Source organism: Mustela erminea, chromosome X, assembly GCF_009829155.1.
Source record: "Mustela erminea isolate mMusErm1 chromosome X, mMusErm1.Pri, whole genome shotgun sequence".
NCBI lineage: Eukaryota > Metazoa > Chordata > Mammalia > Carnivora > Mustelidae > Mustela > Mustela erminea.
The window spans coordinates 9779481-9794707 of NC_045635.1; the positions used below are offsets into that span (position 1 = coordinate 9779481).

At 48.3% G+C, this 15227-nt stretch overlaps 1 protein-coding gene across 1 annotated transcript in view; it reads left to right on the top strand.

Moving 5' to 3' along the window:
* The first annotated feature begins 262 nt into the window (after nt 1-262).
* Nucleotides 263-15227, top strand: part of EGFL6 (EGF like domain multiple 6) — a 98339-nt gene continuing 83374 nt past the window's right edge. The window contains exons 1-2 of the mRNA XM_032330302.1: nt 263-569; nt 11366-11509. The gene's annotated coding sequence lies outside the window, so the exon portion shown is untranslated. The remainder of the gene's footprint in view (nt 570-11365; nt 11510-15227) is intronic.

Genomic DNA, 15227 nt, shown 5'->3' on the forward strand with positions numbered 1-15227 from the left:
GCTTAAGCCTATGCCTTCGGCTCAAGTCATGATCTCAGGGTCCTGGGATCGAGCCCCTCATCAGGCTCTCTGCTCAGCAGGGAGCCTGCTTCCCCCTCTCTCTCTGCCTGCCTCTCTGCCTACTTGTGATCTCTGTCTGTCAAATAAAAAAATCTTTTAAAAAAATATATTGCTAAAACAGTCTGAGCATGTGACGGTGAATCACAGCTGTTAAACCAGCCCTACTTCCGCCCCATCTCTTAATCCAGCTTCTGTTCCGTGAGCGTAGCCAGGAAGCTCCAATGCGTCTGTCCGGTGCTTTCTTGCTCCCACTGTGATCAGGAGCACTCCTGACCACGTGATGGCGTGAGATGTCAAGCCATGAGCCTCTGCTGCTTCTTCTGCTTTCTCCGGGGCCTACCCTTGCTCTCCTCTAGGCAGGTAGCCTCGGTTCCTTCAGGGGAGTGATGACGCGGGCAGCGAAGGGCAGAGAAGGGCCCCTGTTGCCCCACGCTCAAGCCTGGAGAAGACGCCCTGGGATGTAGGGCAGGAGGAGGGCCCGAAGGCGGCTGAGAATCGGTGCGATGCCGGTGAGTCCCTCACGAGGCCTGGGCCCTCCCGCAGGCCGAGTCAGGGCAGACCGGAGGGCGTCACATGGGGCCAGCCCGGTTCGGAGATCCAGATGCAAAGGGTGCCTGTGCCCTGTCCGGGGTTCAAACTGTAGGGGGCGGGAAGGCCCCGGGGTTCCCTGTTTCAGCTTGCTGAGGAAGGGGAAGACACATCCATTTGTGGGGTCTACAGGAAGGGCAAGGCAGCCTCCTAGAGTTTCTCAGAGCCCTGAGCTGGCCGAGAATCACAGAATGTTCCTCCAAGCCAGGGAGGCATATAGTCATGGTACCATAAGCCAGTGAACCTCTCAAGTATTTTTTTTTTTTTTAAGATTTTATTTAGTTATCTGAGTGAGAGAGATCACGAACAAGGGGAAAGGGTAGAGGGAGAAGCAGACTCTCCATTGAGCCAGGAGCCCAGTGTGGGACTCAATCCCAGGATCCTGGGGTCATGACCTGAGCTGAAGGCAGATGCTTAAATGACTGAGCCACCCAGGCACCCTGAACCTCGAGAAGTCTTAAAGTTGGAAACATAGGGAGACAGTGGTGACAGGAATGCCCAGGCACCAAAGAGCAGAGGAGAATGAGGGCGCTCGGTGGGCACCAGGACAGAGAGCCCCAGTGGTGGGGGTGGGGTCCTCTCCCTCTGCAGAAGGAGCCCGAGATAGCAGGCGGACCTTCCATCCTCCAGGAGAAAGGACCCAAAGGACATTAGATTCTGTTACTTTGACATTTTATTCAGGGGCTAAGATTCCCAGCAGAAATCTACAAATACGGGCACGCTTTGTTCTATTGTGCTCTCCTATCCTGTGCCTCAGATACTGAGGTTTTATTTTTGCAAAACGAAGGTCTGTGGCATCCCTGTGTTGAGCAATTCTGTGGGCGCCCTTTTTCCAACAGCGTCTGCTCGCTTCCTGTCTCTCTGTCTCATTTTGGCGATTCTCACAATATTTCAAACTTTTTCTTTATTATTCTCTGTGTTATGGTGATCTGTGATGTGATTATGCCTTGCTGAAAGTTCGGATGATGGTTAGCATTTTTTTTTTTTTTTAACCAGAAAGTATTATTTGATTAAGGTACATACATTGGGTTGGTTGTTTTTTTGTTTTTTGTTTTTTGTTTTTAAGGCATAACGCTATTGCACACTTCATTGACTATGGTACGGTGTAAACAGAACTTTCTATGCAGTGGGAAGCAAAACACTCACTTGATTGGCTTCGTTATGATATTCGCCTTGTCGCTGTGGTCTGGAATCACTCCTGCAGTATCTCCGAGGTGTGCCTGTCCCTGGTTTCCCAGCAGAGTGAGCTGTGTTCTCTTCAGCAGGGCCATGAAGTCAGTTCTGAGGATGAATGAGCCACAGCAAGCAGAAGAGGAAGGAAAAACACAGAGGACGTGCAGAAGGAAGAAAGGGGCACTGAGGTTCAGTACACTGCCTGGTGGGTCCCAGACACGGGAGCAAAAAGGCGGTAGAAGAACAGGAAAGGGAGGAAGCAGGGGGTCAAGGGTACGTGAACCTGTGGGACCTGATTATTTTGACCTCAGCTTTCATTTCCGCCATGGAAGAGCTAGGTGATGTAGGGGAGGGAGTACTTAGTGGAGGAGGTACTAGGACGTGTGGTTACCTTCTTTTAGCCTGTGAGAGTCCGGGAGGGGCTGGCCATCTTGAGGGCAGGCCTACGTGAGAGCTCATGTTCAAGTGCACGAACTGGTACTTTGCACTTAGCTCAGGCCCAGAACTCCGCTTACCCATAGTCAGCTCTCAGTAGATGTTGTAAACTCCCAAACCAACCAATATACTTCACTCTGGTCATTCTTGTCTAAATTGAGAATTAATTTACCACGGCTTCCTGAGTTTAAGGAGAGTAATTCTCAAAAGCATCCCTGGGGGAAAAAGAAAGGCGTCGTCTCATATTTGAGTTTATATAAAGTCTTTCATATCACAGCGTCCTCCCTGAATTATTTTAAAAATGAAGTATTTTGAGTGAAAGGCAAATTAGCCCAATATTTTTAGGGGATCGCAGTCAAACAATGACCCTCTCAGACACAAAGGGTTGAAGTGAAGTGAAAGTTTCTGAAGTGAAGGTGAGAGCAGAAAGGAAAGAAAAAGCTCTCTGTGGGGAGAGGGGTCCCCAATGGGTTGCCACTGGGGGGTTTTAGGTCAGTCTTTTATTGAAAACTTGACCAGGGAGCTTGTGGCCTTGAGATTCTTGGGCCGTCTTGGTCTGAGCAGGGACAACAGAAAACACCCTTAATGACTGACTTCTATGAGGTTTGGACCATTTCTGCAATCACACTGTAGCCACCAGAGACCAATACTCCCTCACATCCAGGACCAGGTGGCCTGGTCTCCTGCCTCATCTCTTGTTCACTCTTTCAGAGCCTAGTCATGGGCCCCCTGTCCCTCCCCGCCTGTACCTTAACCCTCTCCTTACTCAGAATGACTTACCCAGTATTATTCTTGGAGACCTAGAAAAGTCAGTGAAAGAGGTCCCTAGTGAGAAGGAGTAAAACAGCTGCTGATGCAGGCCGTGATTCCCACGCATATGGTACTATCTAACATGTTTTGACTGTTCATGGGGGCCAAGCACTGGCCAGGCCCGTATATCTGCTTATATCTTCTCATTAATCCTCCCAAAACACCTCTGAGGTTGGTGCTAATACCCCCATTTTGCAGAGGAGAAAACCGAGGCCCAGAAAGGCTAATAAGTACCTTGCCCTGGTCATAGACCGTGGAGCCGGAGAGCCAGGGAAGGGCCACAAGCAGGCTGACTGACGCCTGCGCTCCGGCCCCTGCACCAGCCACCTCTCACAGCCTTGGTCAGTGCGTGTGAGTGTTTAAAAGCAATCTAGGAGGGGCGCCTGAATGGCTCAGTTGGTTAAGCGTCTGACTCTTGATTTCGGCTCAGGTCATGATCTCGAGGTCTTGGGATTGAGTCCCATGCCGGGGCCCCACACTCAGCGGGGAGTCTGCTTCTCCCTCTCACTCCCCCAGCTTGTGCTCTCTCTCTCAAATCAATAAATAAAATCTTTAAAAAAAAAATAGTAAAGGGCCACCTGGGTGGCTCAGTGGGTTAAGCCTCTGCCTTCAGCTCAGGTCATGATCCCTGGGTCCTGGGATCAAGTTCCGCATCGGGCTCTCTGCTCAGTGGGGAGCCTGCTTCCCCTTCTCTCTCTCTCTGCCTGTCTCTCTGCCTACTTGTGATCTGTCTGTCAAATAAATAAAATCTTAAAAAAAAAAAAAAAAAAAAAAAAAAACAAAGGAAGTGAATAGAAATCTGGAAGATTCCTTTAGCCGACTCAAAGGTGCCTCCCGGAATGACAAAGACCTCAGCGTTAGAAGATGCATGTGGAGAATCTGAAGAAAATATCTTCTGTAAAATGTGAACAGGACAGCATTCTAAAGTCATGTTTTACATTACACGCGTATTTAATAGGGTTAGTGGTTCTCAACTGGAAGTACTCTTGCCCCCCACGGGACATTTTGGCCCTGTCCGAAAACATTTTTCACGCTCAGAAGTCGGGAGGGGGTCACTGCTGAAATCCAGTGGGTTCTATTTCTGCGTCCCTAGACTCCTAACACTCAGCCTTGAGAATGAACAATTCATGGGGCTGTGACGTCACTTGGGGTCAGACATAACCCATGACTAATGTAGGAAAATGTCTCTCCAAGCATGTCTGAAGATCACTAGTTGAGCGAGACACCCCTAGAGCATGGCTTGCACTGTCCAATGATTTGGGAAAATGCTACGTACCAGCTTCTCTCTCTTAACTTAGCAGTAGACGGGAGTCTGTTCAAGTCTCTTGAGAAGTCCTGGGAGATGCTGTGCTTTGTTTAATCCAGAACTTTCCAAATTTAGTTGATCATGGACGCTTTTACCAAGATTTCTGATGAGGAGAGGGCAGGATGCTTCCGCTGTCACCATGCTTGACTGTTGACGTGTTGAAATACATTTTGTTATGAATTACTCTCATCTTACTCCTTCTTATATTACTACTAGAGCAGCGTGCCATCTGTTGACGGTAAGAAAAAGGTATGTGATTGCACTGTCCTGAGTTTCACAGAAGGACAGGAAAGTGGCTATAAACCATGTGTCCTAAGAGAGGTGACGGGGGTCCAGTCAGGTGGCGAGCCACTGTGCAGCAGTGTGACTCTGCATAACGGGAGAGTGATGGCCTAGGCTGCCCACCAGCAGAGATGTGCCTGGAATGAGTGAACAGAAAGTTCTAGAAGCAGAAATTGTACCATCATATTGTTTCCAAAGCATTTACCCCTTTGGTTCACGTTCACCAGTCTCTGAAGGGCAGTGGAGTGATGGTATGAGACGTGTTTGTCCTGAACTCTCCTTTCCCTTAAACTGCCTAGACACAACCCCACAGCACGAAGTTTAAATGGTCCCCCTGGAGACCATGGGATATTTCGGAAGGAGAATTGGCCAAGGAGCTAGGAGACATCAGACCAAAAACATCAGCCTTATTCTTAAGGATTAAGACCTTTTACATTTCTTGAAACATAGTTTTACTCATCTCCTCCACCAGACTTTGTTGAAACAAAATGCGACTCAGCTCACTTTTCTGTTTTCTCTGTCTGTATTTGTGGGAAGAAAATGTGTTTTCTGCTTTTCTCAGGGTTGCTCTGACGGTAAAATAATGCCTAATAATACATCTTTTCCATCCTGAAGTGAATGTGAATATTTCTGGAGATTTCTGTGTTGGGCCTCCGACTAATTCAGATTCCTCAGTTTGGTCACTGCCAAGTAATCTCGGTGACTTGCTGATGACGCCAAAGCGGTATGGCTTCCTCCCTCTGGACGAGGCCAGTAGAGAAACCAGATAGTTCTGGAATTTACATCCAGATGTGTTCATCACGCTTTCCAGTTTATACTTAACTGCAATGGTATTTCTCCATTTCCCAAATGAACCTGGAAATAGAAATGTTTTCCACGTACAACATTGTATACTCGGCCACAGCAAACATGACCCTCGACCGGCAGAGGTTTCTTTCCCAGACGAACTGGAGCTGTTACCTCTGAGCAATTTTTTTTTTCCTTTCTTTGTTTCTTTCCCTTGTCCAAAGACTTCCTGGCAAAGACCACAAGGGACACCTGTAGTTGACATGAACCTGGCTGGACACATTGGGCTTACTGGGCTTTTACGACAAGAGCGACTGCCCACACTGGGGCGCCACTGGGCAGCTCATGAAGAGGCTTTCCAGAAGGCCTTACTTGAGAATTTGGGCTTGCGTTAGGTGACTTGGAGAGTTGCAAAAGGTGGGGTCTTGCTTTCGAATAGTTGCTGTGAAGAAGTGAGGACAGTTCTGTGATTAGGTATCTTAGATCCGATCTTATGTATAAAGCAGAAGGACTAAATCGAAGCCAAAGCTATAATTGGTAGAAGCAATAGTCACTCATATTGGCCGGGAGAGGGACATGTGTGGTCATTTTGGGGACCTTACAAGGGTCAGGTTTTGTCTTCTGTACCCACACGTGACTGTGGGTCTTATTTTTCTTGTGGCTCCACCCTGGTCACAGAGTGGGTGGCCCCGTGTGCTGTTGCTGCTCCAGAACACATTCTCGTTGAACAGGACCGTGCCGAGACCCAGCTGTGCGTACCAGGCCGTTCCAGCAACATCGAAGGCTCACTGACAGCGTCAGGCTCTCAGTGGTACTTTTCTTTTTCCTAATTCTTTGTTGTGAAATCGAGGGCGAGTACAAATCCCTACACACAACAGAAGCAGGGCTTAGTGAATTTTTAGAAGAGAAACACCTTTGTAACCATCGTGCTCCAAGAGACGGAGCCCTGCCAGCCATCCCGGAAGGCCCGCGGCTCCCTGGTCTCAGTCACAGCCCCCAAAGGAGACATCGGACTTTCGCAGCAATCACCTCCTGGTGTGTCTTTACCATTCTGTCACACAGTATCTCTCCCTAGACATTGTTGGTTGGTCTTATTTTATTTTTTAAAACTTGATATATCTTTTGACTCTTTTTTTGGAAAAAAAAAAAATTTTTTTTAAGTAGGCTCTGTGCCCAACATGGGGCTTGAACTCATGACCCCAAGATCAAGAGTCACATGTTCTATGGACTAAGCCAGCGGGGGGTCCCCAAAAATCTTAGTTGAATCTTTTTGAATCCATGGGTTTCCTCTCTGTCCCTTTATTGTCTTATGATTTGTCTGTTGAAATATCAAGGCCATTCAACCTGTAACATTTCCCACTGTCTGGATTCTGCTATTTTCTATTTTAGGGCAGTCTGACCCTGATCTCTGTCTTCTTTATTTCCCTCCACTGTCATCTGGATCCAGAGGTCTGAATGGACTCAAGTTCAGTGTCTTTGGCAAGTGCGCAGGCAATGTGGTGTTCTTTCCTCGGGAGGCATGTTTCATCTCATTGTCCCTTGAGTTATTTTTATAAGAAAAATGTATGCTGTCTGTCTTCAGGTGGGAGATACTGACTTAAACAGCCATTCCCCCACCCCCAAGGAGGCCAGCTGGAAACCCGGAGAATGTTGCCAAGGAAGGCTCCGTGGAGCACAGAGGGTCAGAAGCAGATCCTGGGATTGTACTAAATGTCTCCTTCCCTTACATTTCTGTGAATAATTTCCCTTTCTCACCAGTTGTACATGTAATGGGGAAATGCCTGTCATTCAGAAAACCTTAAAATAGAGCGTGGCAACATCTGGCATAGGTCACACTTCCTTATGATATGATGACAAACGTCTGGCTGTTACAAGGCAAGACGTAGGCATGGGAACCAGTGAACTAGAACGTAGGATCCTGTGCCCACGACACATAAAGTACTTGATCGTTTCAGAGATAGTACCTGCTAGAAGCAGCTACTCCCCTTAGGGCTCAGTGGAAGAGATTGGGATTATCTGAACAGGGAAGATTGTAGGAATGTCCCCGTGGGGCTGTCACCCAGCTCTCCGGGCAGGGTTCCTGTCTGATCTCAGAGCTCCGATGGGGCTGAGCAGGTGTGACAGCCTTCTGTGTCACAGTGTGACATCAGGTCTTCTGATGGAGGGAAAAAACAGCTTGAACTGGACCCAGCTGCTAAGGCCAAGGGGAGGGACCATTCCTGGGGGAGACGCTCACAGAAACCACAATAAACAAGGAGCAGCCTTCCCTCTCCTCCGGTGTCCCTCCCGTGCCCCCCCCCCCGAAAAGTCTAGCAGGGAGCAACCGGCAAAGCAGAAATGTGGGGGTGTGAAATTGGGTCAGAGACAATAGCTTCACAATCGGCACACTTCCCTTCGTTCTTCTATGCTAGATGTCTCTGATTGCCCATGTTTGCGGTGAAAAGGGTCAACTTAGTCTTCTGAAGCTTATTTATGAATCCAAAGTCGTTCTCCCACAAGGGGCTGTGGGCTGTGATGCATGTTTTGGGTACACCCAGCTCTTAAAGAGCACTCCTGGTTTCAGTGTGTCTGGTAACCTGTAGCCAGGGCTTGGGATTTCCCAGTACCTGGCTGGTGAGCATGCCGCTCTTCCTCTGGAAAAAAGTTGTTACACACGCCAGTCTCGTGTAAAATTCTTGAGCCTGTGGTCTGTGGGCCATCCCACCATGGATTGGATCCCGAGGCCTTTAGTGCCCATCCTCAGATCTCTAATAGCTGAGGAGCCCTGGCCATGTCTTTGGTGGGGCCTTGAACTTTCCCAGAAGAGACAAGTTGTCGTCTGCCCCTTTCCTTTCTGTGTTGAAGACTGAAAAGAGGCTTCTGCTTTGAACCATGAGTTTGGATCCCAAACAGGCGGTCATGGAATCCCGGGCACTTTGTGGGGCACCCCGTTATTGAGCAGAGTGCCTGGAGTAATTCGTTTGGGGTAACTTGGTAAGTACCGATGTACCTAGTGCTCTCATCCAACACAGACCGCCTAGGGGACAGGGAAGTACTCCCTGACCGCCTGTTGATTCATTCACGAATTTAGTACGTCTTTATTGGACACTTAGGTGCTAAGCACTATTTTAAACAGCAGTGACAGATGACATCCTGCCTTCTTGGGGTTTGCCTTCTAGCGGAAGAAATTTACAACAGACAAGTAACTGCATAAACAGAAAGCAGACACAGGGTAGCAAGTGACATGGGGGGCTGTTTCAGAGAGGGGACATCTAGGCAGACATCTGTGCCATGCTAGTGGTGTCAAGAGGCAGTTCACCTGCATTTCTAACCATTGGAGCAAAGGCATGGACAGCCTTTGTTCTGGGTTATCTTTCTTCCTAAGATATCAGGAGACCACCCAGCTTTGGAATCCAGAGATAGTGTGTCGCTTGGGGGCAAAGGGCAGACTTCCTTCTGGATCAGGATAATGAAGACAATGGGTCCCTCCAGGGCAAAGGTGGGCAGGTTTGTTTGCTGCCCCCTTGGCCCATTAGGGGGTTCCAAACCATGGCGGGGCTCAGCGTGCACAGCGGGCACCTGGGGCCCACCTCCACATCAGCCCGTGGGACTTGGGGACTCGTGCTGCCTGTTGTGCTCGGCTCTGTCCCAGGAGGCTCTGCAGTGTGTCTTCCCGCACGGAGCTGGGCACATCTCAGACAGTGCAGTCTCAGCCACTTTGGACAATTGGCTGGGTCTCCGAGACAGAAGCAGGAGGCCTTGGGTTATCAGGAGCGCCAACAAAACCGTTATTGCAGTAACGGCTCAAGCTTGTCTTCCTGATGAGATTAAAATCAAGAATGTTTTGAAACAGGGCGGGCTTAGTCAAAGAAAAATTCTTCCGGCTATTGCTAAACCTTTGAGATCAGGAAGAAAAGATAAACTTCAGGCATCGTCTGCACATCTGCAGGACTGAATCAGGGACTTGCAGAGAAGTCCCACTGGAGGCTTGAAAATTCTTTGCTTATCTAACACTTTCTTTGGCGGTGAAGGGGGTTCTGGCGGCATTGGGTACTAGCAGCAAGCCAGGCAGACTTTTTAAGAAATCTCTTTATTTTTCCCAGGCTGGACAATTATACAGAATAAAAGGAAATCAGTTTGGCAGCCAAGCCCCTTAACAAATCACAGCAAGGTCAGGAAGAACAAAATCGTTTCCAGAGATGGAATTTAGTCTCCAAGCAACAGTTTTTAACGACAGTGGAACAATGTAGCGGGATTTGACCATCGGAATTTACCCCAAGTCTTTCTAAATTTGTAAGGGGTCACCTGGATGGCTCAGTCGGTTGAGCACTCAACTCTTGGCTTCGGCTCAGGTCCTGATCTCAGGGTCCTGGGATCGAGCCCCAGCCCCACAGTCAGGCACTGTGCCCTGCCTGCTTGAGCATTCTCTCTCTCTCTCTCTCTCTGCCCCTCCCCTTGCTCGCACATGCACTCTTCTCTCAAATAAATCTTTTATTAGATGATAGATAGATTGATTCATAACAGGTTCACCTGTATCTACCTGACAAACCTCAGATATATTATGACTGTATAGATCCTGTGCTCTTTCTCCAGGAATGCCCAGCATTTCCCTGTAGCTTTAAACTCACACATCCAGCCCTGGTAATGATGGATACACATCATGACACCCTTGTCCAAACCCACAGAATGTGGCACGCCAACAGCGGTCCCGCCTGTCAACTGTGGAGTCCGGTGATGATGTCAGTGCAGGCTCATTGACTCTAACAAATGTGCTGTACGCTGGGGTGGCAGACTTGGGGGGGAGGCTGTGCGTGGGGATAGGGCAGGGGGGTATACAGGAAACCTCTGTACCCTCCCCTCGGTTTGGCCATGAACCTAAAATCTCTCTGAAAAATGTGATGTCTTCAAAATAAAGCTCCAGCCCCACAGGCAGAAGGGCTAGAGTAAGTGGGCAGTTATCTGTGCAACTCTGAATGTAAGATTCAAAGAGAACCCAGATCAGCTTGCAACTGCCAGAATGACTTTGATTTTCCAGGCTCCATCTCATTGCTCCAGCAAGCTGGTAACAACAATTAAGGGAGTACCAGGGTACTGGAAATTCACAAACATTAAGCAGCAACAGAGACGTTTCTCCCGCCACCTCATTCCCCAGAAGACCCCAGGTCACTTAGCGTTTACTGTGTCCATTTCACAAACTAAAGGTGGTGATCAGAGAACAAAAGGTGTACAACTAAGAAGGCTGGGGTGAGCCACAAAAAGCCACTGAGCCCCAAAAGAAAGTTGCCATGAAGCTGCTGATGGTCAAGTGTGGCAATGAACTTTTAGCAGCTTTACTGACATACACTTTCATATCATAAAATGATCCCACTGGAAATGAATGGTACAATGCTTTTTCATAAATCTGAGTTGTGCCACCATCCCCACAATCCAGACGAAGAACATTTCTGTCATCCCCAAAATTACTCAAATGCAGTGTCTCCCACCCCCACCCCCAGCCCCTGGCAACCACTGATCTACTCTCTGACTCTCTAGGTTGGCCTTTTCTGGACAGTTCGCATAAACGGAATTGTGCAGTATGTGGTCTCTGTGTCTGGCTGCGTCTAGCATAGTGATGTTAAGGTTCACCCATGGCAATGCAACATTTTGCTACAAGGAATTTGATATCTAATTAATAGGGGTCTCTTTTTTTTTTTTAAGGTATTTTATTTATTTATTTGACAGCACAAGAAGGGGGAGAAACAGAGGGAGAGGGAGGATGTGGGGCTCGATCCCAAGACCCTGGGATCATGACGTGAGCCGAAGGCAGATGCTTAACTGATGGAGCCACCCAGGTGCCCCAATCACTAAGTTTTGTAATAAAATTAAGCCACAGGCCACACACCTAAGAAGGAGAGTTTGGGTTATTTCCCTAACCTTTTGCTTTTTTTTTTTCTTTATATTTATTAGGATCACATTCCATAACAGTTCAAAAACCATGGAGAACTTGTTGCGACCTAAAGTTTAAGGATTTTATTACAGACTTGGCATGATCATCTAAGAGGGCCACTGAGTGACTGACACAGATGCATTTTCATCCCAGGGGAGACTACGGTAAGAATGGGTGTGAAGGCATCATCAACTAGGAACCACTATTCTCTGATTTCTTTTTAGTTGGGATTGAATTCCTACTTAAGGATAAATAGTAGTGTGAAGCATACTGGATTTCAGAATCATTGACATGGACAAATAATGCTTTCCCCTTACACACACAAGCGTGCGCGCGCGCCTGGCTCTGTGACTGTTTCACTTTTCCGTAGTTGTGGCCACCCCAGCCTCCTCTGTTGGATCCGCCCCCATGCTACATTCTTCTCTTGGCAACCTGGTTAAGCTGGGAGCTAGGTGTCTACTTTAGGGTAGCCTAACTTATTTTAAGTATATACAGTTTTTAAATTTTATTTTAAAGATTGTATTTATTTGAGAGAGAGAGAGCACAAGCAGCAGAGGGAGAGGGAGAAGCAGGCTCCCTACTGAGCAGGGAGCCTGATGTGGGGCTCGATCCCAGGACCCCAGGATCATGACCTGAGCTGAAGGCAGCCACTTAACCGACTGAGCCACCCCAGGTGCCCAGTTTATTTTACTTTTTAAAGAACTTTTTTTAAAAATTAAAATCCTTCTTATATGGCTTTACCTTTTATACACCAGCGAATTATACACCTGAGTAATTAGTGTATCCAGACCCAGCTTTTTTGCAGCTTCTCATTACTTGGACAAACAAAATGTTTGGAAGGTGTGCGTCAACAATCATGGGCACTGTCGAAGCCTGTGATTGTCTGAGAGGGAAACTGCTGAAGAACCTACTTAAAACCTTTTGGTTACCCTTGTGTTATCCCACGGGTAGGGCCACTCACCAGCCAGTCTATGTAAATCGTGATCAAGAAAATGGTAGGTCCTCCGAGCTACCCATTGGCACGAGTTCGCTTAGAGAGGGTAGAGACGGCCAGCATGCAACGGTGACAGGAGGTATGATTTACACCCCATTGGGGACAGGTTTCTGCAGTTGAACTTGGGAGCCACCAAGAGGCTCAGAGAGGTGACATAACTCGCCCAAGGTCATACAACTGCTTGGGATTCGAACCCACGGAAGGCAGCGACATAGGTCATGTGCTCTAAGACTACTGTGCTGTTTCTGCCTAGCTAAAGGGGTGAGGGTTGAGGCCAGAGGGACAGAAGCCACCAAGAAGAACCTGCGGAGGACCAAGGCTCAGAGTGGCAATTTTGAGGATTACTGGGGGTGTAGAGAGGGTGGGGAAAAGGATAAAGGGCCCCTAGCGAGAGCCAGGGGAAAATGCCGCAACACACAGTGCAGAAATGGACCGATTTCTCTGGGGAGTCCCTCCAGGGTTCAAAAGGGGAATAGCCTTCAATGAGATGAAATTCTTGGGTGAGAGGTTCTAAAACAAGCTTCCAGCAAAACATGACCCTCGGGGGCCTCAAAGTTCTAATGCCCCAGACCATGAACCAACAAGAAAGCCCTCGAGCTTGCCATCAGAGCTTGCTCTGATGATTTCCGGGCATGGAAATGGAAGGAGACATAGAGAGGGATGTGGACAGATTCATGTCTGGGAGAAAATGAGGGAGCTTGCCTCTGGATTTTGTGGCCATTTGTGCATGCACACAGGGTCAGCACATACTGAATGAATTTTATTGAGCAGTTACTGTGTGCAGAGCACTCTTTTTCAAAGCTGTGTGTACGATCTATACAGATACATCACAGAGTTCACGGTGGCTGTCCCTGGGGCATGGAATTTGGAGCAAAAGAGTTCATCTGACTTTCTGCTTTCACCAGTTCTGTGTGGTCCAAATTATTATAATGTTCAAATTTTACATACTGAGGGGCAGAATATAGCATCTCCCCTCCTCCAAATATACCAAGCTGCACCTTCTTCTATGCCTCGGAACAGATGCCTCTGTCCACGGTGTTCTTGCGCACTTGGCAAATTCCTGCTGTGCTTTCAGGTCCAACTCCCATGCCACCTCCTCCAGGAAGCCCCCTTGGTGAAGTCCTGGGCTGAATCTGGGCTCTTCGCTGTGCCATCACGTTCTCCCATCCACTCTTTCCTGAGAGTTCTTACCGTAGCCTGTTACGATATCTGGGTCCTTCCTGCTCTTCCTGCCACTGGCTGGTGAGCAACTGGAAGACGGGAAGTTTCTTTCCTTCTCTTCCGTCTTTCCAGCTCCCAGTTTGGGGCCTGGCATTTAGTAATCACTAGCCCATGTTTTTTTAAAATCAGTTGTGTATTGATAGATACGCTAACTGTGTTTTCATGTGCTTTGGGGCCAGTTTTTAGTTGCTACCGTCAGATTTGGGGATTTGGGCGGCCCCCGCAGTGACCCCGATGAAGACTGTACAGCCTGGTCACCATGCTTGACTACAGCTTCTGTTCTGCGGTTTGCTCACCAGGTCACCAGTTTCGGGTCCTGTGTTGATTTCCAGCCCCCACACAGCCCCGGCTCAGGTTAAACTGGAAGTAGCTGTTGTCTGGCTCACAATTTGTTCAGGCTCTTGCCTTGTCGTAGACCTACATTCCTCATCTGTAAGTCATTTTAATTCACCTGGCATTTTGTTTAAAGAAGGGAGCAGTGGCGTGTCAAGGCAGAAGGCCCCTGCCCTCTGCTGGAGAGGTCTGTCCCAGCAAATCCTGCCCGAGGGACTCGCTCTCAGCCTCTTGAGTTAAGACCTGGGGTAGAGTGCGGGCAGGCCCTGTCTTCTGGCTCTCTCTGCAAGAAGCGGGTTAGGAAGAAAGAAAGCACGTTTATTTGCAAAGGAGGAGCCCATTGGAACGCTGACAGGGACTGACAAGCTGGAGTGCAGACGTGCTTATTTTGAGTGATACAAATCCTCAGGGACCACGGCCGCAGAAACAGAAAGTAGCTGAGAAACACCTAGGGAGCGGGCCTCGCGTTAAGCAGGTCTGCAAGCCAAATCAGACTTCATTATCCTCATGAAAGAAATTGTCAAAGGCTGCGCCGTCCAGTACAGTAGCCACTGCCCGCATGTGCTGACTTAAATTTAAATTAGTTACAATGAAATGAAATAAAATATTTGGTTCCCGGGTTGCACTAGCCTCGCTTCCTGTGCTCAGTGGCCGTCCGTGGCTAGCAGCGACCCTATGGGACAGGCTGTGTGCATCCTTGCTGAGTTCCAGTGCCCAGTGTGCGTCTAAGGGTGCCGCAAAGCAGTGTGCTGTTCTCACCACGAAATGTGCTCTAGAGCCTTCTTTCTGGTCGTTTTCCAAAACTTCTGAGGGTGCCTTGCTTATTAAGGCCAGATCTCTGAATGAGCTGCAGGGGAACCAGGAACCACAAAGCAAGCAAACCCTGTCAAGGGCAAGCTCTTCACATTCAAGTTCCATGATTTCCAGCCGACCCCCCTCTGCCCTTGGCACCCACTCACAGGGCCTAAGCAGCCCCCAGCCAGCCTCACACGTGCTCTTTCCACCAGGACACATTGCACACAAATGAAACCAGATTTCCAGAGTGAAGGAAAACTGAACACTGCGGGAAGGGATTTTAACGGCTTCCTCCCCAGATGTGAGACCGAGGCCGTTCCTCTGGGAGCTGTCTCAGATGGTGTGGTTTCCAGCGTTTTGAAAGAGGCTTTGAATACCTCTGGATATTTTACAGGCTGAGGAAATTTTACAGTATATTATAAGGGATCTAACCAGCAAAGGGAAGAAAATAAGTCCAGATTCAAAGCAGAAATTCATAGAATGCCATTCTCTTATTTTTAAAGAAAATGAATGTACTGTATAAAGTACATACTACCATA